We start from the raw sequence: 13,169 nt of genomic DNA, 5'->3' as shown, positions 1-13,169 counted from the left end.
TAACATCACATGTGTCCTGTGCTGGTATGAACACTGTAGAGGTTTTCATTCATATACATATCATCATACTTGCAGTGCATATATGTGTATCCACAGAAAATACTGCTTTTTATTCAATAGTATATATTTATGATATTTACATAAATGTAGCTCTGATTTGTTCATTTGATCTTGTGTATACTATTCTCCATTTCATGAGTACATAGAATATATGTTTACCATTCTCCAGTTTTTAGGCATTCACAGTTTACAAGGCTTCATTTTTAAAAATACAGTTATTATGAACAATCATAAGCATGCTAACTGATGCAATGCTCCAGAACGTTTTGCTCTGTATTTTTGTCAGAAGTTGATATAACCACACTTTTAAGTGCTCATCAACATCTCATGTGTAAAATAAAGAGTATGTCTTTTCATTACTGATCTTGGCAAAACTAATACAATTATGTAAAGTTTAAAAATAAAATAAAATTAAAAAAAAAATAGAAGGTATAGAAATCTAAAAAAAAAAAATAAAAAAAAATAAAAAACTTTAATTTTACTCAATTCCCATCAAAATGAATAGCTCGCATTGGAAAGACCATACTCCCTAAAATCTGGTGGAAATTTATCATTTAATTAATGTATCCAGCAAAACACCTTTCATATTCCTTATTTTTTTGTGAAAGGAAAACTCCAGAGGTGGTTGAATGTAGAATTTATCCAGGCTGTTACTGTATAATTCATATAATAAAAATTTGGATTCATCCTTGTTAAGAAAAAGTAATATAGCTCTAGGATTTATTTAATGGGAATGTTTATTTTTCAAATATCCACTTTAAGCCATTAGACAAATGTCAATTTATCCTACTACAAAAAGTGATATATGTTTTTGTAGTGCGCTTCAGATTAATATTTTTTGACAAAAACCTCAATGTTAAACAATATGATTAAACTGTAAATTAGAAAGTGGTGGTGCAAATAACAGCAAATTTCTGTATACAGATCGTGTATCAGCCCTAAATTAGGATCACAATGGTGATCTTAGTTATGTAAGGCACTTATTGTTATATAAGACACTGCTACTTTTGTGAATGCCCTTTGTCCACTCTGTTTTATATTCCCAAGTTCTTTTTTTAATTTTATAAATGATTCAATGACCACTTGAAACATATTGTTCTTCTGTTATCTTAACATCTTGCTACTGACAGAACAGTTAATTTGGGGGTTTAATGTGTATGTGCTGTCTTATTTAGGTAATGTATTATGATGGCTTTAGGATCTGTAACATCCTATGCTTATGCAAAAGATATAAAAATATGCCAGTCAGCTTTGGTTGAAAATTAGCACTCATTCTTTGGGAGGTTTGGGTCTTTGTGTTTTGTTGTTGTTGTTGTTGTTGTTTCCCTAGCAACAAGAGTTGTCTGAGAAATAAGGCACAGAGACAAAGGAAAAAGACTGCACGTAAAAGTCAAATGACTTACCATCTGACTTACCTATGGCAAATAATTAGATATCTCAACCACTATTGCTTTTCAGAAAAGAAGAATGATGCTCACTTTACAAAGTTTTACTATGTCTCTTCAGTGTCTTGTTGATGAGCGTTCTAGTCAGAATATCAATCCAATGCGAACTAATGTTAATAACAAATGACATAAAATAACAAATTTGTAACATGTCACATCATGCCACATAATGCTTTTGAGTGCAAAGTATTTCTCTACAACAGAAATTTATAAGTTACTGTTTATTAAACAGCTTTCTAGATGCCAAGGATCTGGCAATGTTTAATACTTCCATGTCCATACAATTTAGACCAAAATTTATTACATACATTCTGAACAATCTGGACATAAGCTCATGTAATTATGCTGGTTAATTCATATTTTTTTGTTTTACTTGTATTAGATATAAATATTCAGATCAGATAAGATCAGATCAGTCGCTCAGTCGTGTCCCAACTCTTTGCAACCCCATGATCGCAGCATGCCAGGCCTACCTGTCTATCACCAACTCCCGGAATTCACTCAGACTCACGTCCATTGAGTCAGTGATGCCATCCAGCCATCTCATCCTCTGTCATCCCCTTCTCCTCTTGCCCCCAATCCCTCCCAGCATCAGAGTCTTTTTCAATGAGTCAACTCTTCATATGAGGTGGCCAAAGTACTGGAGTTTCAGGTTTAGCATCATTCCTTCCAAAGAAATCCCAGGGCTGATCTCCTTTAGAATGGACTGGTTGGATCTCCCTGCAGTCCAAGGGACTCTCAAGAGTCTTCTCCAACACCACAGTTCAAAAGCATCAATTCTTCAGCCCTGAGCCTTCTTCACAGTCCAACTCTCACATCCATACATGACCACAGGAAAAATCATAGCCTTGACTAGACGGACCTTTGTTGGCAAAGTAATGTCTCTGCTTTTGAATATGCTATCTAGGTTGGTCATAACTTTCCTTCCAAGGAGTAAGCGTCTTTTAATTTTATGGCTGCAGTCACCATCTGCAGTGATTTTGGATCCCAGAAAAATGAAGTCTGACACTGTTTCCACTGTTTCCCCATCTATTTCCCATGAAGTGATGGGACCGGATGCCATGATCTTCGTTTTCTGAATGTTGAGCTTTAAGCCAACTTTTTCACTCTCCATTTATTAAGAGTACTAATTTTATTGGCAATGGTTAATAATAGACAAAAAGCTAAGTATATTTTGATGGTTAACTAAATGAGTTCACAAAGTTTGATTCCAATCCCATCACTTCATGGCAAACAGGAGAAAAAAATGGAATTAGTAACAGATTTTATTTTTCTGTTGGCTTTTCTGATTTTTGTGGCTCCAAAATCACTGTGGGTACTGACTGCAGCCCTGAAATTAAAAGACACTTGCTCCTTGAAAGGAAAACTATGACAAACCTAGGCAATGTATTAAAAAAACAGAGACAGCAGTTTGTCAACAAAGGTCAGTATACTTAAAGCTATGATTTTTCCAATAGTCATGTATGGATGTGAGAACTGGGCCACAAAGACGGCTGAGGACTGAACAACTGATGCTTTTGAATTGTGGTGCTGGAGAAGACTCTTGAGAGTCCCTTAGACTGCAAGGAGATCAAACCAGTCAATCCTAAAGAAAATTAACCCTGAATATTCAGTGGAAGGACTGATGCTGAGGCTGAACTTCTAATACTTTAGCTATTAGAGAACCAACTTGAAGAACCAACTCATTGGAAAAGACCCTTAGGCTGGGAAAGATTTGAAAGTAAAAGGAGAAGAGGACTGTAGAGAATGAGATGGTTAATTAGCATCACAGACTCAATGGACGTGAATTTGAGCAAATTGCAGGAGATAGTGAAGGACAGGACAGCCTGGCATGGTGGAGCCCATAAGGTCACAAAAAGTTGGACACAAGTTAGCGACTGAACAACAACAAACCCTTCCCCCCCCTTTTTTTTGCAAGAGTTTGAAAATAATATATATGTGGTAGAAAAACTGTTTCCTATAGCATAAGCCAAAATGGTCATAATCCAAACAGCTAGGCGTTATCTCAGCCACTGTCAGAATCACATATGAGTATCAACAGCTGATACAAAGCTTAGACTCAACAGCTGAACTGTCTCATTAAAAAAAATGTATTACAGGAGCCAGTTTAAAAAGGAAGTTTCATGTTTAAATCTGGGAAAATTCAAGCATCAAAATAATTAAAGACTATAATGAATCACAAGTCTGTAGAAAAATAATGAAATCATGAGTCTGTACAACTTATAAGGTGAATTAGTAAACAGAAGAGAAGGAAAAGCTCTTACTACAGGAGAATGTTGAGTGCTGCAGTAGATGGCTCATCAGTTTGTATGTTTATCAAATCCACCACTTATATTCCAATTTTTTAATTGAAATGTTATTATCATCATGGTAAATGTTGGATAGCAAAGGAAAATAAAAAATTAGATGCCTAATCTAGGGCAGGGTCCCCCAAACTCTGGACCAAGGGCCAGTATCTCCTGTCAGATCAGTGGCAGCACCAGATTAGAAACAAAATGCACAAATCATTTTGTGCAGATGGTGACTGCAAGCCATGAAATTAAAAGGCACTTGCTCCTTGGAAGAAAATCTATGACTAACCTATACATAACATTAAAAAGGAGAGACATTACTTTACCAACAAAGGTCTGGATGGTGAAGATCCCCTGGAGAAGGAAATGGCAACCCACTCCAGTAGCCTTGGCCTGGAAAATTCCATCAACAGAGGAACCTGGTACCTGACAGTCCATGGGATGGCAAAGAGTTGGACATGACTGAGCAACTTTATTTACTTAGTCAAAGCTATGGCGTTTCCCATAGTCATGTATGGATGTGAGAGTTGGACTATAAAAAAAGCTGAGCACTGAAGAATTGATGCTTTTGAACTGTGGTGTTGAATAAGACTCTTGAAAGTCCCTTGGACTGCAAAGAGATCCAACCAGTCAATCCTAAAGAAGATCAGTCCAGAATATTCTTCGGAAGGACAGATGCTTAAGCTGAAGCTCCACTACTTTGGCCACCTGATACAAAGAACATACTCATTGGAGAAGACCCTGATGCTGGGAGGGATTGAAGGCAGGAGGAGAAGGGAACAACAGAGGATGAGATGGTTGGATGGCATCACCGATGCGATGGACTTGAGTTTGAGTAAGCTGCAGGAATTGGTGATGGACAGGGAAGCCTGGCATGCTTCAGTCCATAGGGTAGCAAGGAGTCGGACATGACTGAGTGACTGAACTGGACTGAACTAAACTGAAAGTGCACAATAAATGTAACAGGTTTGAATCACCCTGAAATAATCCTCTCTCCTGATCTGTGGGAAAAATGTTTTCCATGAAATGGGTCCCCACAGCAAAAAAGGTTAGGGACCACTGATCAAGGGAAATCTTTGGTAAGGAGCAAAATATTTGCATGACTCAAATTCCTTTGAATTTGGTTTTCAGTAGCTTGGTGGGATTTGAGCATAGTTTAGGCAGTATAAAACAGACTCTGTTGAATAAATCTAGGTTGATGAAATCATTTTCATTCACTCATTTAAAAGTATTTATTGAGTACTTAGATGTATCATGAGCTGTTCTAGCCACTGGATACCAAAATTTTGTCTTCTTAACACTCTTTACCAGAGAAGGCAATGGCACCCCACTCCAGTACTCTTGCCTGGAAAATCCCATGGATGGAGGAGGCTGGTAGGCTGCAGTCCATGGGGTCGCTAAGAGTCGGATACGATTGAGTGACTTCACTTTTGCTTTTCACTTTCATGCAGTGGAGAAAGAAATGGCAACCCACTCCAGTGTTCTTGCCTGGAGAATCCCAGGGATGGTGGAGCTTGAAGGGCAGCTGCCTATGGGGTTGCACAGATTCGGACAGGACTGAAGCGACTTAGCAGTAGCAGCAGCAGCAACACTCTTTACTTTGTAGCAAAGTCTTGGCTTATGATCAAAAAGACCTTCTTGTCACCTCTTTCATCAAAAGCTTGAGAACATATTCTCTGAAAGAGGCATTACATTGCTAAGTATGCATTCCATAATTCATTCATTGGAGAGACAAGACATAAACTTAAGACAATGTATTAATATGTGCCAGTAAACTTTAAAGAAAAACAAAACAAAATCTGACAGTGTTTATAAAATAAAGTGATCCTTATTGACTCTAATAGTGCCAACCTTGAAAACTTGCATGAAAACTGAGCATGTGTATGCCTAGATGGAATTTCACTCAAAGCCTCTGCATCAAATCCAGCAATGAACCCTGTGGATGGGTTTGGTTCATAAAATGTGGCCAACTTTGGAAGGCATTCGCAGAGGCTTGAAGCTCTTATTACTGGCCCCATACAACACAATCTACTTTGGAGATGGTAGGAATCATTAGTCATTCTGGTTGAAAGCTAATGTATTGGATTTAGGTGAAAATTACCATAATGCAAAGCTCTAAAACGTAATATTCTTCCAATCAGTCTTTATGTAAATATGAGTGATGCTGATTAAACATTGAGTATAAAATCTGCTACTGCCTGAGTACAAAATTCATAGATAGGTTTTGTGAGACTGTCATCAACCACCTAATATAATTAAGCAATATAAAAAAAGTAAAAGAAGACACATCAAGAAAGTCATAATTACATTTTGCTCTTAATTTCATTAAAGCAGCATATAGTTCCCTGATTTTCCAGGAAGGAAGGGAGTTGAGTTTTCTGCTAAATTTGTGTTCTGCCGATGACCTTTTAGTCTGCATGCTTAGTTTATCATCTCCGTGTTCTCCTCTATTTTTTTTTTCACTAATAATTTACTAGAATTATCTTACAAATTATACATTATAGTGTAATGTCTGGCATTTTTGTAGTTGTATTAGGCTTTAAGGATGTATCACATTTTATGGACTATGTGTAATGAGTAATGAAACATTCTAATACGTTTTGTACATGCAGGTTTAGTAGACTAAATTTCCAAACTCTTTCTAGATAGGACTAATTAATTATTAACATTACCTGTAGCTATATCATAACCCAAATGATGGAATCATATATAGATATGAGTGTGTTTATGTATCTATTTATTTATGTATATACATATACATGTATATATCCATACCATTTTATATAATTTAAACATTTTAAACATTTAAAGTTATTCTGTTATGCATTGTTCTTTCTTTTCTTCCTCTACTTCCTAATGTACTCCAGACCTCTGCCTTACCCCAAAACCAAAGAGAAAATCTTTCCTGTGTTTTACTGAACATTTATTTTTCAATCCAGCATTATGCATAATCACAGAGAAAATGATTCTCCTGTAACAGTATTTTCTGATTCCATATTCATACTCCATAGCAAATCCCATCCTTTTTCAGTTATATCTTCAAATTGAAAAAAATAATAATAAAAAAAAACAATTTAAACAAAAATAAAGCAAAAACACTCTTTTTCGTTCAGTAGAGATTGGATTCCAAATCATAACTTCTGGAATAGAAGGAAGCTCAGTGACAGATTTTGTTGACTATGGCTCTATACATTTGTCATAAAGTAAGATTCCAATGAGTTTTACGTATTTTCACAGAGATGACAAACCTCAATGCCTGAGGATATCAGCCTCATATGTAATGTTCGCAGGATTATTACTTTAAGTTTTAAAGATTTTTAAAAAGACATAGACATGAAGATTAAAGCAAATACATTAGTTTCATTAAAGACTTGATCGAGTGGCACAATAATACTCCTGAAATCCTGCTTTCAATCTGCCCTCACTGTGCCTCCTTATGTATATTCCAGAGGCCTGTATTAAATCCAAAGCTACATACTTCCTTGTTCACGTCCAGCGAGAAAGAATATTTGTCTTCCCTCTGCTTTCAATGATATCTTTTGACTAGATGGTCCAAAGTTGGCTTGTTCTTTGTCTTATCAAAATAATTATTAGAGAATACCCTGGCAGTCCAGTGGTTAGGACTGTATTCTGTGCTTCCAAAGCAGGGGCTGCATGGGCCATCCCTAGTCTAGGAACTAAGATCCCACATGCCATGTGGTGTGGCCAAAGAAAGAAAGAAAGAAAGAAAATCATTAGCTAGTGCAATGGAGTGCACTGATTTATTTTGTCCCAAGTTTCTATATCCCTACAGTAACTGGCATGTAAGCACTTTCTCTGCTAGAGCCACATGAAGCCTGGAATGGAAACTCAAGTTGTTAGGAAAGAGAAGGGGAGCATAAATGCAAAATATTTCTACAGTAGACACTATTTAACAAGACATGTTTATGGCTATGCTCATTTATAGAAACAAAAGCACCTCTTCTTAATTAAAAAAAAAGGCACTCAATTCACAAATTCTTTATGTATCACACAGTGCAATGTAATCCAGGTTACTGGGATAGATAAGACCTCACAGATTTTATAAACATGTCATACTATGAATAAGTGCTGCGATTCATGGGGTCGCAAAGTGTCAGACACGATTGAGTGACTGAACTGAACTGAACTGAATGGAATCATTAATTCAGAGAGAGGAAATTTGTCTAAAGCCAAACATCTAGATGGTGACAGACTAGAACTTATTCATCCCAGATTCATACTCCTTATATTAAGTGTCTCTTGAGAATTATTTGGAAGCAATGAATACAAGACAGAAAATCTCTTCTGCTGCAATTGATGAGAACAAAAACACTTGTATCCTCCCTTTGTCAGTGGGAACTGGAATTTCAGATGTAAATCCTTCACATAATGGTCTTCTAGTTTGGAAATCTGTTGTTGTTTAGTCACTAAGTCGGGTCTGACTCTTTTGATATCGACATGGACTGTATCCCACCAGGCTCCTCCGTCCATAGGATTTTCCAGGCAAGAATTCTGGAGCAGGTTGCCATTTCCTTCTCCAGGAGATCTTCCTGATCCAGGAATCAAACCCACATCTCCTGTGGCTCCTGCATTGGCAGGCAGATTCTTTACCACTGAGTCACTACTATTTCAGTTTGGAAATAGCTCTAAGTATAACTTTCCAAATTAAGAGCATTCACTTAAAATAATGCAACCGTATGTACTTTTTTAAAAGAAATACAAGCAATCATTATGAAAATACACTGCTTTGTACTTAGGAATTAACTTGTGTTAGTAATAGATCCACTATGCAAGCACATAATTCTTTACTTGGGGATTAGCTAGTGTAGGAGGAAAAAGGATTTTTCCATTAAATTGCTTTATTTGTTAACTGAGTATAAGTACATCACTTTGGAAAAGACATGTATTATTTCAAAGCACAAAAGAACAGTTGGTTAATAAATAATTCTCTTGTGCAATGATCTCTAACCTTTCTGGAGTTGCCTAGAGATAATTTATCATAATTTGTTTGATTTTGTGATTTCCTCCAGTCTTTCTCTTGGGTCCAACTGAAATTCTACTTCTCTATGAAGCGTTAGGAAAAAAAAAATTATTTAAACTGACAATTCCCAACTTATCTGTTCTCTCCCAGATCTAAACTTTGCAAAACTTGAACTTATGTACCACACAGCTTGGCATTTAATTGTATTTTGTTGACCTCATGGGACAAAATCTTGCTTCTAAAATACAATCATAAGCTACTCTATTTTCTAGAAACTGAGTATTTCTTTCCAACCTGATAGCTCTTAGATTTTCACAGTATTTAGAACATAATATATAATGAATACATGGTGAATGACTAGTTGAATCCAGAGAAAGAAAAGAGTTTTGGCTTTCTTTTTTTTTTAGCAAAAAAAAGTAGTCATTATTTTATTATATTTATTAAGATTTTTGTGACCTGAGAGAAATAAATAAATCCAGTAAGTGTCACAAAAGTGGATGAGGCTTTCTTAACTAAAAAAAAAGAAAAATAAAAACTTGAAATTGTATTTATGCATACAAATATTTGAAGCTTTTTTCAAAATTGGGCACTACAAGTGTAGAAATGTGCATAAAATATAAATGTAGATTTTAATGAATTATTTAAAACTGAACACTTGAATAAGAGCCTCCCTTGAGTAGAAACAGAATACACTAGCATCCCTTCATATCACAACCCCTCCCCTCTCCCTAATGCCTTTTAAAGCCTACTTCCTATCCTTATTTTTCTCATTATTTTCTCTACATAAATATACATGACTGAACACTACCAGCATGCATGGCTCCCTGCCTCTCTTGCTTCAATCAACCTTATGTTTATAAGATAAAATCACGAGTTGTGTGTAGCTAGAGTTTGTTCGTCTTTGTGGCTGTGTAGAGTACCGACGGAACGAGAATACCATAAGCATGGATTTACCACCATTTGCCTATTCTATAGTCATTAGACATTAGACTGGTTCCAAATTTAGGCTATCATAAACACTTGATGGTCTTCTGTCTCCTGGAGCATGTATACATGCAGTTTTGTAGGTTTCCTACTTAGGACACGTTTTCTCAATGGAGGCATATTTGGGTATTTCAGGTACTATAATTCTTTCCATTTTTTTTTCTTTTTTAAATTTTATTTTCAATTGGAGAATAATTAGTTAATAATATAATGATGCTTTCTACCATACATTAACATGAATCAACCATAGGTATACATATATCCCCTCCCCCTTGACAATAATTTTTTTTTTTTAATGAGCTATTCTGTGAATTATAAAATGTCTGGCCCCTACCCACTGGATCCCAGTGTTATTATCACTACCACCATCACCCCTAGATGTGAACAGCCAAGAATGTCTCCAGGCATTTCCCTGGTGGTCCAGTGGTTAGGAGTCCATGCTTCTACTTCAGGGGGCATGAGTTTGATCCCTGGGCTGGGAAACTTCCCACATGCCATGCAGAGTGGACAATACACAATGCCTCCAGATACTGGCAGATGTCTTGGGGGAGTGGTGAGTGACACCTGCCCCAGGGGAGAAATACTGACCTTAGGAGAATTTCTATAAATAATAGCAAATATACTTTTCTAAGAGAAATTTCCAATTTTTATTTCAACCTGAGATTTCCCATTACTCACCCTTCTCACCGGTGCTTGATGTGTTTGTTTTCTAGGACTGTCATAACAAACCCACAGACTGGGCGACAGAAATTTATTTTCTCAAGTTCTGGGGGCTGAAAGTCTAAGATCAAGGCACTGAAGGGATTGGCTCTCCTGAGACCTCTCTTTCCTTGGCTTTCAGATGCTCACTTTCTCACTGTATTCTCACGTCCTTTTTTCTGTACGTGAGAATCCCTGGTGTCTCTTTCTCTTTCAAGAACACCAGTCTTATTGGATTAGAGCTTCACACTTATGATCCCAAATAATCTTAATTACCTCTTTAAAGGCCCTATCTTCAAATACAGTCACATTGAGGGTCAAGGCTCAAACACAGGAATTTTGAGAAGAGCCACTACTTAGTACATAACACTTTGTATTATCAGTGTTTCAGTCTGCAATTCTGGATATGTGTCTTTTATCCATAGTGAGTCACTCAATTATGCCCACTTCTTTGCACCCCATGGACTGTAGCCCACCACGAAGCTCCTCTATCCATGGAATTCTCCAGGCAAGAATACTGGAGCAGGAAGGCATTCCCTTCTCCAGGGGACCTTCCTAGCCCAGGGATCAGATAGACCCAGGTCTCCTGCATGGCAGACAGATTCTTTACCATCTGAGCCACTGGGGAAGCTCCTTCTATCCCTAGTAATTTTGATTTTTGTTTTCTTAATAATTAAGGAGCTTGACACTTTTTCAAATGCCAATCACTTATGCAAATTCTTAAGTAGGTGACCTTTCTGTTTGAATCTTTTAGTCCATTGGCTTTTTATAATATCTTTTAAATAGTTTTTTATTTACATTTTTTTTCTTATGGATTTGTCAAAGTGCTCTAAACATTCTCTTTGTCAGTTATTGTCATTACAGGCATCTCCTCCCCCTTTGAGGCTTTACTTTTTATTCTCTTAATTGTGTTATTGAAGAAGTAAAATTTTAGTTTAACTGTAGTTACGTTCTTCAGTCTTTTTCATTCTGTCCTTTGATTTGTGTATGTGGCACTTAGTGTGAGGTTAGAGTCAAGTTTTACTTTTTCTTTATGGACATCAATGTGACAGATATTATTTAGTGAAAGATCATTCTAGCATGTTTTTCTGTCATGTCTAACTTCGTCCAACTTTGTCATAAATCAAACTGAAGTAACTAAAATTACTTTGTGTCCTATTTTTAAAAAATATATAAAATTATTAAACCCTGGAATGTGAAAACTCTCTTCAACTTGCTTTGAACAGCATTCAGTACATACTTCTAAGCAGAAGTATTTTCGGCAGCATGATTAGGTGGAAATTTTGATAAATTACAAGAGATTGTCTCTCCTTTTACATGCCTAGTCTCTGAGCTCAGTGTTCTGTTTTATTTCAACAACATTGGAGAGAGGTTAAATTCCTAACAATTGAAAACAGAATGGAAATTTCATTCCCAGAAGTTGGACCAAATTATTATAAGCCAACCTAGATGTCATAAAAGGGCTTATTTGAGGGAGTTCATATCATGTCAGATATTAATAAAGCTATGTTTTTTTTTTAATTTTAAGATTTAATAGCACTGATACTGCGTTTTTTTTGTTTGTTTTTTTTTTTTTTTTGTAACCCTCAAAGTAGCCCAATAAATTAGGTCATTATATTAGACTTGCTATCTGGTAGGAAACTTGTGTGCCCAAAGTTTTTTCAGCTAGTAATGTAAAGTCCAGATTCAACTCTTTTCTGCCTTAATTCAGAGTCTACATTCCTGAACAGTTATTTATAATGTATCCAGATTGATAGGAAAAAAAGAAAAAAAAAATACAAGAGGAAGCCTCATTAAGTATTTTGGAGTATTTGAAGTTTCTTCACTGAAAAATACTGTAATATTCCAATAATTGGAGACCAACTATTAAGAGTTTTAAGGTGCTAGATTTTGTCTCTATCTTAGAAAAAAACAAACTTAATTGAATAACAATTCTGAAAACAAAAACAGCTCCCTTAAGACTAGAGAGTTTTCTGGCACCAGTGGCATTTTAATTTAAAAGGTGGAGGATTAAAAACAAAAAGCTAGAAGAGATTTCGTCATTGAATGGGATGTCTTAGTAGAGGACTTCTAAGTATTCTCTAGATTAAAGGTGTTGCAATTTATATTATTAAATACTATATATATATAATATTTTACTTAGCTTTGTGTGCATGGGATGAAGATTCTGTAAAAGAAAAATATGCATATATCTACCTCCTATTGACTTATGATAAAGAATTCACAAATATAATTGGTAGATAATAGATTTAAACTGAAATATTTAAAAATAGCTACTATACTTGACTTAGATACTTGACAAAGATAGCTTTTAAAATGTATCTCATTATGTGCATGAGACACTTCCCAGGTGGCTCAGTGGTAAGAATCTTCCTGCCAGCCAAGGAATGCAGGAGACACAGTTTCGATCCCTGGGTCCGGAAGATCCCCTGGAGAAAGAAATGGCAACCTACTACAATATTCTTGCCTGGGAAATCCCACGGACAGAGGAGCCTGGTGGGCTACAGTCCATGAGGTCACAAAGAGTGGCACACGATTCAGGGACTGAGCACACATGAGAGATAATGGAGTTTCAGTTCTCCCCTTTGTGCTGTTTACAAAGTGTTATACTGTTTAAAATGTAAACCAAAAACCCATGCCATTAATACCATGCTTATAAAGCTAGAAAGTTTATTTCATTAAGGCATTGATCAACTGGAGATGTTATAC

Source organism: Bubalus kerabau, chromosome 10 (genome assembly GCF_029407905.1).
Source record: "Bubalus kerabau isolate K-KA32 ecotype Philippines breed swamp buffalo chromosome 10, PCC_UOA_SB_1v2, whole genome shotgun sequence".
NCBI classification, from domain to species: Eukaryota; Metazoa; Chordata; class Mammalia; order Artiodactyla; family Bovidae; genus Bubalus; species Bubalus kerabau.
The sequence above is the reverse complement of the archived record's forward strand: the minus strand, read 5'-3'. Positions refer to the sequence as shown.